Source organism: Rhynchophorus ferrugineus, unplaced genomic scaffold (assembly GCF_030347505.1).
Source record: "Rhynchophorus ferrugineus isolate W39M unplaced genomic scaffold, kcgeb_rfMv2 rfM2, whole genome shotgun sequence".
Lineage (NCBI taxonomy): Eukaryota > Metazoa > Arthropoda > Insecta > Coleoptera > Curculionidae > Rhynchophorus > Rhynchophorus ferrugineus.
In genome coordinates this window covers 68258245-68275558 of record NW_027472581.1, presented here as the reverse complement: position 1 = coordinate 68275558, position 17314 = coordinate 68258245, and the positions used below count along the sequence as shown (strand labels likewise).

At 29.8% G+C, this 17314-nt stretch overlaps 1 protein-coding gene across 8 annotated transcripts in view; it reads right to left on the bottom strand.

Moving 5' to 3' along the window:
• The window catches only part of LOC143191273 (colorectal mutant cancer protein), a 163056-nt gene that overhangs the window by 122999 nt on the left and 22743 nt on the right, over positions 1–17314 (bottom strand). For 2 of the 8 annotated variants that reach the window (XM_076396177.1, XM_076396180.1), the window contains exon 1: positions 6155–6471. The exons of 4 other annotated variants lie outside the window; for them this stretch is intronic. The gene's annotated coding sequence lies outside the window, so the exon portion shown is untranslated. Of the gene's footprint in view, positions 1–6154; positions 6472–17314 lie in introns of those variants that run through there. 2 more of the 8 variants (XM_076396181.1, XM_076396178.1) reach the window with 2 other exon arrangements.

The following is a 17314-nucleotide window of genomic DNA, read 5'->3' as shown; positions in this document are numbered from 1 at the left end:
ATTTTAAATATGACAAATATACTTAAACATTAAAAATTAATTATTAAAGGAAATCAGAATATTAAAAAAAAAATTTCTGATGTATACACTGAACAAACTAATAACAGCTCCAAACCATGAGTAATACTAAAATTCCAACATTAGTGCTAATCCTACTAATTATTTAAACAAATTCTATTCAAATAACTACTTCAGTAAATTAAACAAAACTGAGAGTCCAGTAAGTTTTAAATTGATTAAAGATCGTAAATCGTGCTAAACAAAATAAATGTCAGCTAGTAAATTGTCTATTATAACAGTGTGTAAATAGTTATCGCCTAAGGAACTCGACATTTAAATATCTGATTAAATTTATTATTTTTAATAGTACTAGATCGCATTGTAGTTGACGGAAGTGCGAACGGAATCCAGGCTAAAATTAGCATAATGTATTTAGCTATTATGTTATGTTAATTAAAAATCATCATTTACGCCATAGTATATACAATGACATTGGAATTCATCGTACATATAATAAAACTTTATAGTATAAACACATTATTAATGGGTGTGTAGCTATCTAGAGGCGTAATAACAAAAATAACAGCCCGACTATCCAGACATTCCAGACCAAAGTACTAAGATACAGTGTCGGTCAATAAATAGTAACACTTTTGAAATAAAACGTAAAAAGTAAACTTCCTTGTTGTTGCTAGTATTCTAAACAGTTCTTGAGTTCAATTTCTAAAATGGCCTTTAACACTAAAACAATATCCTTGAAGTTTATTTTGAATTCAGTGAATATTCAAAAGTCCAACGGAGCTAAATCTGGAAGTGGGGGAGTTGTGGAATAATATGAGTTGATTTTTTGATGAAAATCTCCCAAGACTAATTGTGAAAAAAAATTAATTATAATTCCGGCTCCTTGAGACAAATAGCTTGATGTAAATATGCATAATACTCAAATGAATAATAATGCTGTAGATGCACATAATTTTTACGTGTTGCTATTTTTAAACCACAGTAAGAGTTGCACTAACGACGATTTCACCAACATGAATATTAAAGCAATGCAAAAACGCATGTTCAAAACGAAAACCTATACGGAAGTGCAATATATTTAGTTAATTAAATAATAATTTTAATGTAACCATAATTCATTGTATAATTTTGTATTACACAACAGTTTTAGCATGATTTACGATCTTTAATCAATTTTGAACTTATTGGACTCTGAGTTTAGTTTAATTTACTAAAGTTGCTATCAGAACAAAATTTATTTAAATAATTAATAGGATTAGCACTAATGTAGAAATTTTCGAATTACTCATAATTTGGAGCTGTTACTAATTTATTCAATGTATACATTTGAATATTTTTTTAATTCTGATTTCTTTTACTTATTAATTTTTAATATGTTTAAGCACAATAATTGTTTAAGTAATTTGTCATATTTAAAGTATTAATATTATTATCTGATTCAATATTCTGATTTTCGTTAATTTTAATATGTTTAATGATTGATATAATTCATTAATGAGCCGTATTGGTTGGCACGATGGTCAAAGCGATAGCTGGTAAAGAATCTTGCTGGGGCATGGCTGTAAAATTATGTTTATGATTTTCCAGATGAACCCAGTTTGGTAAGAAGGAAACTCTAAAATATTTTTTTTTAATTATAAAATTCAAAAAACAACTTTATAGATTTTCTAGGTTGAATCATAGTAAAATTGTGTAAGAAAGTAAGTATCTATTAATCAAATGAAGTTACTAGATTAATTAATGATCTCCAAGAAGTCCTATAAATATAAATAAAATAATTAGATATACTGTTACAAAAGTTTTTCTATATTTGGTATATGTAATACTGACTTATATAGTAAACTTATTCACTATATCCAGTACTCTTTAATATATTTGCTATATTATAAAATAAAGTTAAATAAAAGGTGTACAAGTGGAGCCGAGCATTGACGATCAAACGTTCCTGTTATATTAAAATATATAACAAACAATTATCAAAATTCATGATTAGCACTTCACGAAGACATCCAAAATTATATGATCGATAACCCCCAAAAATCAATAATGGATAACCTCAAATCTTTTCAAGATACTTTGAGAGATGAAGAATAGTTGTAGGTAACGACGCTTAATAAAACGTTAAAGTTATAAAAAAAACTCTTCATTTCACATTTCTGTGGACTAAAGTTCTTACTTTAATACTGCCCTTTTAAATACGGAAAGCCATAAAAATCAGTATTATTTAACGACACTTTTAACGTCTGAAGCTAAAATGCCTGAAACGAATAAATACTGTGCTGAATAAAGTATTTCTCTTAAACGATTGGTACTAAATGATGCTAGTAAACAATCAACAGATTCAAGTGCTGCGAATATATTTCTACTGGCCGTAGTCGACGCATTAAAGATGTTGCTCCCTACAAATACAATTTCCAATAGAATCCATCAAGAAAGTAACTAATTATATCAGTCACTAAGAAAAAAAGAACCTCAGAGGCAATAAACAGACAAATACAGAAGTAGTTTGTTAATAATAATTACTACCTAATAATAAATCGTAACACACGAACAGACGAAATAAAAAAAAATTAATATATGACTCGAAATATACTGTGAATCAACCATTAACTGTTAAGAATGTGAAATTGTTGGATTACTGAAAATAAAACGTATATAAAAAACGTACAACTTCTGAACATGATAATCAATGTGGGAACCGTTGTTTTAGTGCCAATTTTAAATTCAAGATCGACTTTCGCTCGTATATATAAAGACAATATTGTCTTATACGTCCAAATTTATTCACGCTTTAATCATTCATTAAGTGACATGATGAAAATCAAAGACACATAAAATTAAACAATGTGCATTAAATAAATATGTGTTAATGGCCTAATGTTTCCAAAATAATATATAATTTCAATAAGCTAGTAAAAATTCATAGAATGAAAAGAACAAAAATTAATTATTATTTGAAAGCATCATTTCATAATTTACATACATTTTCATTGAATCTAATTGTTTATTTGTAACATAATTATAATTATATTCATAAATAAATACACATGATAACTTATAAAAACATATAAATAAATACATTGAAACCGTAAATAATTACAATAATGTATTGACATTGAATATTTGTTCGTATATGTTAAATATTTAATACTGAATTGTTAAGAACAATGAAATTAATGAAATAACTTTAAGTAAAATTATTATTTACAAACATTATTTCTATAATTTTTATTGAACGATCGCATTTGTTCAGTGTGAAATTTATAATAGCTAATATATAACATAAAGACGCCAATAAATTTACACTATTAGTCATTGATAAAACATATTTGGGAACATATACATATGTTCAATATATGAATATAATTATTTTAAATCATTTTGCATAACATAATAGTTTATATAATATATATATTACATAGGATACGCTATGCCTAAAACTAGGCTTAATATAGCCTATAATTCATAAATCTCGGCAGTAACTCAAATGTGAAACCATCCAGAAAAATTTCAGGTCTTATCCTGCCTGGTTGCTAGAAAAACAGATTTTTTTCTTTATTGGATTTTACACTTTTACCTATAGACAATCACAAACCTGCGACCACTGCGCTATCATACCGTCTAAAAATATCTTTATAAAATACACCCTCGACAATATAATGTATGAGTCATGATCCTGCTTACTAATAACTTAGTATATGTCAGGTAATTCTATTGTTTTCACTACTGTTAATTATAATTCAATATATTGAAGTAACAAAAAAATTTAATTGATTAAGAATATCATTGGTTAAAATAATTGCTGTGCTTGTTTATATGCAGGAAGATAAAATCTAATTACGCCAGTAATCTGGCTCGATAAGACAGGATGTTTTTTCGATGATCTTTAGTTAGGTTTAACAAATTCATAAAAAATATTAGACGGTTAATCAATGATGAAAGTTCGGAACCTGCGAAAGAAGCAGCCGAAGATTATGATAACATTATATAGTTATTAGCGTTAATTCAATAACGATTACATATCTTTAATAATATCACCTTTATGTATCTAATTCCTAACTTTACTCATTGTTACAGCAAGTAGTTATATCAATCTAACAAACAAATAAATATTCTTTAATTGTTACTTTATTGCTTTATTTATTAATACATATTTGCAGAATTTATAACATATTGGAGAACAAATATAAAACTGTAATAAGTCAAAAATATATAAATAATCCTTTCCATAAACCATTTTATTAAACTCGTTCGCTTTGTGCTTGACAAATTATTGGCTAAATTTATCATTTCAATATTGAAACAAAATAAGCTTTGATCATAGATAAATTGTTGTGTTTCATTAAAAAATACAGTTTAAAGTATTATATAAGTATATCTAGTAACGACAAAAATATTTCATATATATAATATTTACACATTAATAATTGTTTATTTAGAATATTGTAAATATTAATCAGATTTATGAATCACATAGACGTCAATATTTTGTGAATTGTTTATATTTCGTTATAAGTATACTAGAATTGCCTAGAATTCATATTGATATTATTATGAAATAAATGTTTCATTATTTATAGAAAATAATATACGTACTATAATTAAACAAAATTATAAGTAGTTTTTATGAAGTTGTCACAATGGTATATGTTTTAAAGGACAATAAAACTGAGAAAATATGGTGAGCAATTAGAACCAGATGCCATATTTTTTTGAGCAAAAATATACTTTTTGCATGTAAGTCGCAACCAATCACCTTATATATGTGTAAATACTAAGTTTTTATAAGAATATATTGCCAAAGACACTCAGGATTTGTATATCAAAATGTTAACATTGCGGAAAAATGCAATACAAATAAACATTATAAAACGTAAATTAGTTATAACAAAGCTTCGATCTAAAATAAAATAAAATATATAAAATATATAAATAAAAAATTTTTTTATATATATTAATAATAATTATTTATTTATAAACAAATATTGTAAACGTTAGTCAGAATATATAGAAAAAGTCTTCAATATTTCGTAAATTGTTTATACTTCGTTATAAGTATACTAAATTGCCTAAAATTCATTGATATTATTATGAAATAATGTTTCCTTATTTATAAAAAATAATAAAAATATTGTAGATGACAATAACAATGAGAAAATACGGGAAGCAATAGAACCAGAAACCATATTTTCTTTCTTATAATTGACAACAAATCATCAACACCTTATATGTGTGCAAGTACTTTTTATCAGAATATATGGCAAAAAACGCTTAGGATTTGTATTTTAAATATCAATATTGCCGATAATTACAATATAAATAAACATTATACAGCGTAAATTAGTTCATTATCAATAGAAAATAACAACAAACACTTTTATCGTTTTTTTTATAATGGTCCAATGTTGCTACCATTAAGATAATTCTATTCGATTGACATGACATGTTACAATAACAAAGCTGCTAGCTAAGCAAAATAAAAAATTTACACATATTCATAATAACTGTTTATTCAAAAATAAACATGATAAACATTAGTCAGAATGTATAGACAAAAACTTCAATATTTCATAAATTGTTTATATATATATGATATTTTTATGAAATAAATGTTTCATTATTTATAGAAAATAATAAACATACTGTAAGAAAAAAAACATTGTAAGTAGTTTTTATCAAGTTGTAACATTGTTATGCTTTTTAAATGACAGTAACACTGAAAAAATATGGAGAGCAATAGAAACAGAAGTCATATTTCCTTGGACAAACAATATTTTTTTTGCATATAATTCGCAACAAATCAATCAACACCTTATATATGTGCAAAAAATACTTTTTATAAGAATATATTGCCAAAGGCACTCGGGATTTATATATCTAAAATGTCAATATTATGGAAAAGTGTAAAATAAACATTATAAAAGATAAATTAGTTCACGATCTATAGAAGATAATAACAAACATTTCTGTCGGTTTTTGAAATGGTGCAATGTTGCTACGATTAAGATAACTAACTTTATTCGATTGACATGACATGTCACAATGATCGTGACAATAACAGAGCATCTAGCCTAAGATAAAACAAAAATTGTTAAGATTCTGATGAGATAATGAAAGAAAATGCCAACAAAACCTTATGTCTGGTTCGTCCAGCGCCTCGGATTAGAACCCCTCCAAAACTAGGTTATGGCAAAGTTAGCCGAAAGAAAACCCCGCGAGTCACCACTAAACAACCCTTCAAACGCGCCCTCGTCTCGTCGAAAAACCAACACCACGTCACATTGCCCAATCACTGCCGCAAACCAGCACCCGACGATCCGGGGGTGAATCCTTCCTGATGGCGATCCACAAGAAAGATCCGTCGTAACGTACGTACGGTAGGATAACCGGCCAGAGTACAGCACGGGAACGTATAGCCGACCGAAGGCCCGTCGCAGACGACGATGCACTAGCCTAGAGCGGCGCATTACGTAACAGCGTTGGCGGCGGCAGATCATGGAGGGAGTTGGGGCGTCCGGAGAAAGGGGGGAGGGCTGAAACAGGAGAGAAGGGTAAGCGGGTAGGAGACTGTCTTGGTTTACAATTTTAACTGCTCAATTGTTCACCGAACGGGGGTAGTTGAAAAGTTGGGCGATCATCGTCACTTCAAAACAACAATACAGAAAAGAGTATGTTTATACTTCGTAATAAAAGTTTCTTGGAAAATTTAACTTTGGAAATAAAAACAGAATCAATTAATTATGTTAAGATATGGAAATGCCTGCTATTTTTTTTGTCCAAACAGTATTATATTTACACTTGAATTGAGTTGGAAGTTGAACGAATTTCACCTTACGAAAATTTTAAAAATTATTTTAGTTTCCTTGTTACGAACTAGTAGGCCAAGATCCCGTGCTGATGAGACTGTAGTTAGAGATGCGGACTGTAAGTATTTCGAAACCCATGAGTGGAATTCGAACCTGCGAATTGGTTTAGATCATTGCTTTAACAAGCCTGATGATATATGAATATGACGTTATAACCTAAAATAAAAGATTCCTTCCACGGATTCTTATCTCTTAATTACATGAAAATAGGTTTTCACGCAAAAGTTGCTCGAGAAGTGAGAACAGTCAGGCGTCAGATGGAGCAAAGCCTTTCTTTTTCCTTAAAATATTGTTTTTTAGGAATTTTCATATCCAGCTTCTTCAGAAGGTTATAATAATAGCCTAAGTATATAGTTTTAACAATTTCCAATGAATTCGTAAACAAAATTAATTTAAGATCTCAAATAACTTCTGCTAATCCATTCTTGACGCCGGGCCAACATCACTCCTTGCTTGAAGATACAGAATTAAGATATATCAAAAACGACATATAAAATACTTTAAATTATTTTAAATTTAAGTGATATTCGAATGATATTGTTATTATTATTGTATTTTGTTTTATTATTAGTAAACGTGGGATGTGACCTATCATGCACCACTGAAAATGTTTAAATGTTTGTCATCAGTACTAAAATAAAGTCTCAAAAATGTTTAAAAAATGCATTGGAAGTGAAACGAACTATGGACTGTTTCAAAATCATCTGATGAATAAGTAATATTTGTTTCCTTTCTCGCGAGAGGCTAATGGGAGGAAATAAAAAAATCTTTAATAAGAAAGCGTCGAAACAACTGAAAAAAATAGGTGAAACCTATAAACTTACGGTGGTAAACGACAAAATGAAGAAACAATCGGTGCAAATATCCAGAAAGAAACGAACATGAAAACAAAGACTGTATCTGTGAATGTGTCCGAAGGCAACACATATATGCAAATAAGGCCAAATTATTTTGGCTTTATTTAACGTATCTAGAATGATCCAAATTTTTCACCAATAGTTCGCTATTGATAGAAACAGGTGCTATGACTTGGTGCCCAGTGGTTGCCATGTTGGCCGCTTCTGAGCCATTGATTTCTTCCTTGATTTACAAAGCAAAATTCCATAAGCTCTTGCAGTTTTTTTAAAATTTTACTCATGTGCAGACATACTTCCAGCTTGTTTTTATATTCAACTTTTTTCAAATGGTTCCAAACAGTGTTTTTATACCATGTTTAGTTCCTGGGCAATCGAAACAGTGCTTATTATGATGGTCAGATTCCCAATTCCCATGATTTTATCCCTATTCTATCCGTCTGGCTTGCATTTTTAACTTTATCGAAAAAAACTATAAAATATAGCGTATTCTGCTGTCCATATTTGGTGTGAGTTCAAACAAAACTATGTCAACCATTCACAAAAATGACAAATGACTTTTTGGTTTGCTTTCTAATGTTATAGTGCAAACCAACGGTCTTTTACAGCGAAATACAATTTATTAAAAGCCATTTATTGAAAAGATAATTGATTTATTTTTAATAGTCTACTAATATATTACAGCAGGCAAACAGACTTAAATGAGAATATAAATTGAATATACGCGTCCCTCAAAAACAACAAGCCATGAATGTTCGAAGTCCGAAGTATTATTTTGTACTTTAAATGAAGAATGGAATTGCTGTGTCATTGTGTGTTCACCGACATAGTGAATATAGATAACTTATGATAGTTATGCTCTAAATATAGCAATGAAACTCCGTGCAGAACCATGTCATGAATACAGATCCCTAAACAGATAGTTAATATGTTAAATTTAAGAGAGAACATCATATTCTTATATCACGGTTGAACGGCACTTGTGCATATTTATTAAAAAGACATTTATTGAGAAAAATTGATCAATATATAATCAAAATAATTTCCATAAATTTTTACAATTATTTCCCATATTTCTGGTAAAATGGTGACACTGTGTCAAAAGAACAATGTTGGTCGAGCAACGATTTAAACATGGATCCATTCTAAACACGTGCGTCAGTCAAATCATGCTGCATCTATCTGAATAAGTAGTAATCAGATGTCTGGGGAGTACACTTCGTACGGTAAAACTTCGACCACTTGATCTGCAGCAGTATATCTTTCATGACTCTTGTTGTTATGCAAGAGAATGACCTTCAGCCTGTTCACTATTGCTGATCTTCTTTCTTAAATACGTTCTTCCATTTGTTCAATTGATGTCGGTATATACATCTGCTAGATATTGCGCATTTTCACCAATAGATATTACTGATCAAAATACTGTCTAAAATGTAGAAATGTACTAGTACATTTCACATTTCAGTTTCCAATAGTGTTTATTTGGATTTTTTTGGGATCCGATAAAGATCTGATATTGAATTGCAAGCTATCAACTCACTATTTAGGTTACCGAATATTGTTATAACTTCCTTATATATTCCATTAATAAAAACATATGGGTATTAGTTGGGATGTTTTAAAATAAATAATCATTTCGATAAAAAAAAGAAATTATGCAGTGCCTTGGACAATCAAAATCGAAAATGCAAATGTAAAAGTACACATTTATACATATGATTATGGAGAAATTGAAAACTTTATTTTAGAAGAAGGAACATGAGTTGAGAATACACAAAATCTGCGAAGACTTCACATTTACATTAAAGAAACAAAACAAAAATTAACTCGTTGTATTTATATATTACAATAATATACAACTGTCATGAGTTGTGCGACCTGTATGTGTACTGTAGCATACAAATATTACTGCATCTGTATGCTTTTACATATTTTACTTGTCATCTTGCAACATACTTGTAATAACATTGTATGCTTTAACTGATAACTGATACTGTAAATGTGTTGTATATTGTATATTTGTAAAATACCCTAAATAGTCCCGAAAGCTGATGGGTCTATAATAAATAACTAAATAAACAAAAAATAATAAATATAATTATTAATATTTATATGATAATTAAGAACACTTATGGTGCGCATAAGCATAATTATTATTTAAAATTAGCAATTAAAAAACATAATATTAGTTGATTTAAAAACACAAGGGAATCCCACGGAACGGAATCAACAAATTTAATTGAGTTAATAGCATATGCAACTAAACCGGAATAAATTGAATTCAAATTCAAATTCCACAATCGAAGCGCAAACGAAACGAGACAGTCCTGGTTTATCCATTTTAACTGTTCAATTGTTCTGCAAGTAGGGGAGGTTGAAAAGTTCGACAGTCATCGTTTTTTGGCACCATTTTTACCAGCCCCAACACCAAGCCAGTGGGAAAATGAAACTGATTAGTGAAACAATTGGGGAGCATCAAGGCCTAGTTGATTTTTAAGTTAAATTTGATGGAGAATAAAAGGGAATGTGGGTGTCCATTATAAGCTTATTTCAAGCTAAATTAATTGGTTCCAAAATATACTGAAAAATAACACTTTCCGTTGCAATATATTTTTAATAATAATTTTTTAATTCTAATATTTTTATAATTTAGTTTATATGTTTATAATTTAATGAGGTTTATTTGAAGCTGAAAATAAATGTGTGGATTTTGATATTGTTTGAAGATTATAACATTACTATGATTTATACTAAATGTTATACCTTGTAAATTGCAGTTGTTAGTCGAGTTTAACACATTCGTTGAAATAAGACCTGTTTTTATATAAACAGAAGAAAAAGTGAATTTGTAATATAGAAACACTTAACTAAAAAGGGCTGGTACATATTCGCCACACATTGGCCTATCTAATTATTATTTATTTCAACAGCATTAATATTCAAATGTTTAAAACAAAGATAGAATATTTCTCAAAATAGCAAGAAACCCTCCAAATGAATGTTTCTTAGCAAACGTAAATATTAAATTAAATAATTAAACGAAAGTGAAATTGACTAAAAGAGAGTAATTAACCGTTTTAAAAGATTTCGTTCTTGCAGAGTCGAGATAGACCAAGAGAAAACAATATAATTCGGTACGTAAACAAAAGAACGGTAAAATGAGATAATAAAAACCGAAATAAAACATCCGTTGTTTGTTTTCTGCGTTAGAATACCCGGTGTTAATTACCTAATAGAGTTCAGAGTTCCCAATCTAAGTCAAGCAAATTAAAACTTTTCCTTCTATTGAATGTTACTATACGTGTACACACACAAATGCGAATCATTTGAAGTGGTAGTCAGAGTGGAAAACAAAGATAGCTAGTTTCAATAACGATACGAACACTGAATATACCATCAGTTTACATATTCCGTCTTGTTGATGATGAAAAACTGCTAGGGTTTACTTGGATAAATAGTTATCCGCAAACGTTTCACAGAAATAGTGCGATTGGAAGAAAGTACTACTCAAAACTAATACCCCATTTCCAAATTATAATTCTACTATATATTCTAGGATATTACAACTATTACGTATAATAACTATGCAGTATATTCAAGTACAATTCTGATTAGTGTTCTTAAATTAATTACATCGGATTAAAATGTTATGCAAATATCACAGTTGACTATAAATAAAAAAAGAATAATAATAGATCATGAAACATATACAGCTGTATTAACAATATACATAAAACGCATTTTATAGAGAAATAAACTAAATCATATTAAAACGATAATATATTATTATTGGATGATATCCATTCTCCGCTGTTTATTGCTTATTATTCTTCATTTAATACCAGTACTTCTGAAAAAATAATTCGATATCATCCTGAACACTAAAAATATATGTGCTGCTATATTAATCTCATTATTATTTAATAGTGGAGAAAGCACGTAATGAGGTTATATTTGGTCCAGGCAAGTTCAAGTTCATGTATTGATTTCATTTCGAGTAATATTCATTCAACACGTACTACGTGTTCCAAACTTCATACGATCGTATTCATAATTGTTGCCCCTTGATGATTTAATAAAATAATATAAAAAAATTTCTAATATTTTGGAAAGACGGAAGAAAATTATTTTTGGGTAGATTTATAGGTGATGAAAACCGAATCTATAATAAAGCGGAACACAAAGCAAAACAATTGTATGAAAGAGTACTTAAATCGTATTAATAAAATGATAAAAGAGACAAACAGGAACATATAGGACATATATAAAAAGAAAACATAAAAGGATAGATTCGATATAAAATAAATTAGCGAAATAAGGAACTGAATAGCAAGTTGTAGGTTTATTTCTCCCAGGCAATTAAGGATATTATATATGTGATCATGTATGGTGTTAATAAACAGAAGTTCACAATGGTTGCAAAAGAAATAGTTTCACTTGACATAAGATACGAAGATGTGAAGTGGACAATGACCAATTATGAATCTGTTGGGAACTATTTTCTTAGACCTACTGAGGGATAATGTGGGGATTTATGGGGGCAAAGAAGTTTTGCTCGGCGACCTACAGTTTATTATCATTCTCGATGAAATCCCACTCCAATTAGATCAGGTTATTTATCCTTTAATATGTCAACCACTATAACCACTTAGTCAGGCTTCTCTCTATATTTTTTAAAATTTATTTATTATATTGTTACCAGTCGTTGCCGATTAACCAACAAATTATCTTTACAATAACTAGTAAGACAAAATAGAACCCATAGGCCCTATCTTAGTCTCTGGGGTAATAATGTTTATGTACTGACATTGTTTTTTTTTACTAAATACACCTCACTACACTACACTACAAAAGATCTAATAGTTTGATTATTTTGAGTCTCTGTCATGTTGTGGTGTTATCAATTTACGTGTTATATTATAACGTAGCATGTGTAGATTAAGTAAATAATTGGTCCCAAAACACTTCCTTGTGAAAAACTTGCATTAGCTTCTTTTATTGTAGAGTATTTATTATAGTAGTTTCCTCTTGTTTGACTCTAAACATTCTGCCTGCACTGTAAGATTTTAATAGTTCAGAGTATTGTTTACATAACATTTTCTGTTATGTCACACCTTATCGAAGATCTCTCATATGACTGGTAACCAGGCAATTGATATTCTCCAGTTGAACCCTATAAATTTATGATAGACTAAGTAAATGTGGGTAATCAGTGATCACCTGAAGGTGAGTAGATCAATCAAACATTAAACTTATCAATTCGTAGCAATCAGTCATTAATTAGTCACTAAATATCTACAAATTCAACACAGAAGATGGCTTGTATGTACTAAAAGTTGAATTCGAATATTCAAGGCCGAAGAAACGCCCAATGAAGTTTTTCTATTTTCTAGTTGGGAGTTTGGCAGCTGTAAGACTGTTCACAAGGTGTAGTGGGCTCGTCTGTAGACTAGATATACAACGGTGAGGAGACACTGTATATTAACAATGGTGCTACTTCTCTAGACTTCTCCAAAGGAAAAGAGCAGATAGATTATTCAAAAATGTATCCTTTACAATATATAAATACATTTTTGTGGCTTGGAATATGTAACATCATAAATGCATTTTATTATTTAATATAATATCCCTCAATGTAAAAAGTTATTACTTATGTATCTTGTTTTTTGCGTTAATCAATATTGACAATACTTCAAACCTAGCAGATACAAAAAATTTTAAATATGACTTATATGCTGAACAATATTCTTAAATGAATTATTCTGTATTAAAATGTAGTAAACCACAGTTGATTTAAATCAAAAGTTTTAATCAAACCAAAAACAAGAACTATATTGATGTGACAATAGTATATTATATATAGCCTATTAACACATCGATATTAATAGTATCACAGGAACATCGATATTTTATATATAAGAATAAATTAAATCATGTCAAAATACAATATTTTATTTATAATGCTTTTATTACTTATTTTTAAGTTTGATTTAGATATTTAAATTAGCTAGTTTAAATATCTATGCTGTGTCTGTATCAATCATATTAATAGACAAACGCGGAGAAAATACGTGGTCAAGTTATATTTGGTCTGTTCATTGCTTTCGGCGTCATGTTAATGTCATCTTTGCTCACTAAGCCACTTTATCATTTTACATGGAATTTTATTCCAGATCTACCGTGACCATATTTATAAAATTTAAGGTTGAATTGCATTGATATTGAATGCTATTGAATAGCTTTCTAGTACTTTGTGGATGGTTTAAAACCAATCGATATAATATATAAATTGTAAATAGTTATTTTAAATAGTTGAAGTTGAATTGAAATTGAAATTGAATGAAATATCAGACACTAAAGATAACAATTGAACTTGTACATCATATAATTCATGAATATTTGGGTATGAGAAACATCTATGCGCGCGCGAGCTCACTTTTGACCAAAAACAACGACGAGTTGATGATTCAGAGCAGTGTTTGAAGATGATCAAGCGTAATAAACCCGAGTTTTTGCGTCGATATGTGACAATGGATGAAACATGGCTCCACCATTTAATTCCAAAGTCCAATCGACAATCATCCGAGTGGACTGCACACTGGTTCATCACCCGCACCAAAGCGTGGGAAAACGCAATAGTCGGCTGGCAAGGTTATGACGTATTTTGGGATGCGCATGGAATAATTTGCCTTGAAAAGGAAGGACCATCAACAGCAACTATTACATAGCGTTATTTGACCGTTTGAAGGACGAAATCGCCGAAAAACGGCTGCAGTTGAAGAAAAGGAAAGTGCTACTTCACCAAGACAATGCACCGTGTCACAAGTCGGTGAAAACGATGGCAAAAATCCATGAATTGTGCTTCGAATCGCTTCCTTATTCACCATATTTTCCAGATCTGGCCCCCAGCGACTATTTCCTGTTCTCAGACCTCAAAAGAATGCTCGCTGGGAAGAAATTTTCGTCGAATGAAAAGGTGATCCACGAGACTGAGGCCTATTTTGAAGCAAAGGACAAATCGTACAAAAAATGCGTTTAACTATGGTAGACCGGGGACTTTTCAATTGACCTGTTATTTAATAATAACTGAAACTGCACTATAGAGGCATGAGAATTGGACCTTCTAAGATGAATAAAAATGGATATTCCTCAAAGATAAAAAATGAACATTGCTTTTAAAACCAATTAGCAAAAAGCATGCGATGTTTTTGAAAAAATTATATTCGTATATTCCTTTATGAACCATTAGTACTTGGTGAAACTAACACAGCTTAAGAACAATTAAGGGAGTAATTAATTACATAGAATATTGAATCAAAAATAGTTTGAATATTCCAAATAATGTCGGTCTTTTGACTCCATAATAATTTGTCATATATTCGATATTCTTAAGATTGAAAGCGTCTTAGTCGTGTGAGCATGACTTACTTTGATTAATTTAATAATATAACTACATAGATACAATAAAAATATAGAAAAATTTGTTGAACGATTACACTGTAATTTATTGAAGATAGTAAAAAAAAGACTGTTTTAATTGCTACTTGTTTGGTGTAAAAGAAATCATTCCAAATTATTCTGAAAGTGGATAAAATGCGAGAAAATGAATTCTGCTTCTTAATATGTACATTGAAGAAAATTTACAAAATACAGGAAAAAAATGTGACTACGTGGAAAATGTCGGCGTCAAAATGAGAATTAATCTGAATTAATCGTATTGCTGGAACTAGCGTGGGCATTTTCTGACAAATTCGCTTTTTTACAACGTTCCACATTTATTATTTCCTGGGGCGTTGCGGCATGTTAAAATATTCGTTTCCAACATTTCCCTGTAAAGTTTTAATAGACCTAATATCGTTAACGTACATCATCAGACAAAAGCCGATTTTTTGTCAATGGTTCAGAAAATGAATTTAAAATATCGTTTCAACATGTTACGCTGTACCCATTAAGATTAATTTAATTAATATGCATACTAACTCTTTAACTATAATTATAAAAAATCTAATAATTAAACTAATTAATTACGTATACTTCACCGTAGATGTTTGACTTACCAAAATATTTCAACAAAATTAATATATAGCCTTGGTTAGCGCAGTGGTAAAGGCGACAGGACGGTCCTCCTACTGTTGCGATTGCATGGCCACAAATTGATTTTTTAGTGGTTGTTTAACATTTGTAATTGTCGTTAGGCAAAAGTGCAAAATCAGACAAGGAAAATGATCCCAGTCACGCCAGTGACGAGGCTGGTTAAGACCGGAGGGAAAATTTCCAAGTTGGTGACTCGCCAGTTCGTAGTCTTAATGTGGTTCGGGGCTCACGTTAGGCAGTAGGTCCAGTCCGAATAAACCCTAGTTCGTAAAAAGGAGACTCTAAAAAAACGCAATTTGGTTTTCAAAACACTCTTCTTAAAAATCAATGCTCTTTTACATGTGTTAAAATAAATTTTTAACCGACTTCGAAAAAGGTTCTATGTTCTATGTTCGGCTTTATATATTTTTATTAATGTATGTTCGCCGATTTCTCCATCAATTGTGGACTGGTTTTCAAAATTCCTTTTTATTCGAAAAAGTGCACTTCCGAGAAAGTGCACTTCCGAGGTCGTCCCATTGGAACCAAATCAGGATTTGTTGAGGGGAAGGGGAGAAATCGAAGGAAACACTCAATTTTCAAAGACATGTACTAGATTTTCACATATTTTTTATCTAAAATAATCAGATATTTGTGTATAATGTTATTGCTGAGTCGATGTGATGGAAAATCTGAAGTCGTTCAGTACAAAAGCCATTCAGTTTTCTTTTTAAGTACTAACTATAGTATATAAGACCTAATAAGTAGAAAAATTGTAAACAACTGCTTCTATAGGGAATGATTAAAGTGTTTAGCTGACAAACGGAGATCGTGGGTTCGATTCCCTGCGAGGACAAAAACTTTTTGTTGTTTAATTAGAACATTTGTCAAATTACCTACGTTAGGTAGCGGACCCCTGGGCCTGAGACGCTCCTTATTTTCAATAACTATTTCTTTATTCCTATTTTTCTCATACCGGCTCCACCTTTAGTTGATAAAATATTTTTTAACAAAAAAGTTGAACCGACTTCAAAAAATAAATAAGGAACACACTAAAAATTTAAAAGTAATCAAATTTAGATTTTTAACGCAAAAAAAAACATTTTAAAATAAAATACGTACATAATAATCGTTGTATTAACTAAATAAAAATAATCAAAAATATACTGCGTGTATATAAACTATATACACACAGTTTAGCTTAATACCTAGTTAAACCTACTTATCTATTAACAATATTATTTTAACTACTACCAACTGATCACTTTGAAGTCGATGCCTTTTTTGAGAACGAGTGAGTTTCTTTTTCATTTTCTGAAGTTGGATCAATTTTTGTCAAAAATATTTTGTAGCGCTTTTTCCATTGTGATTAAAGGATCTCCACAATATGCGTTTTGAAAATATTAAGTATATCTTCAGGTGTCAAATATAGTCAACTACATAATTTGCTTTTAATTTGTTCCTGAGTGGCAAATCTTGAATTGCCATAATGTTATGAAG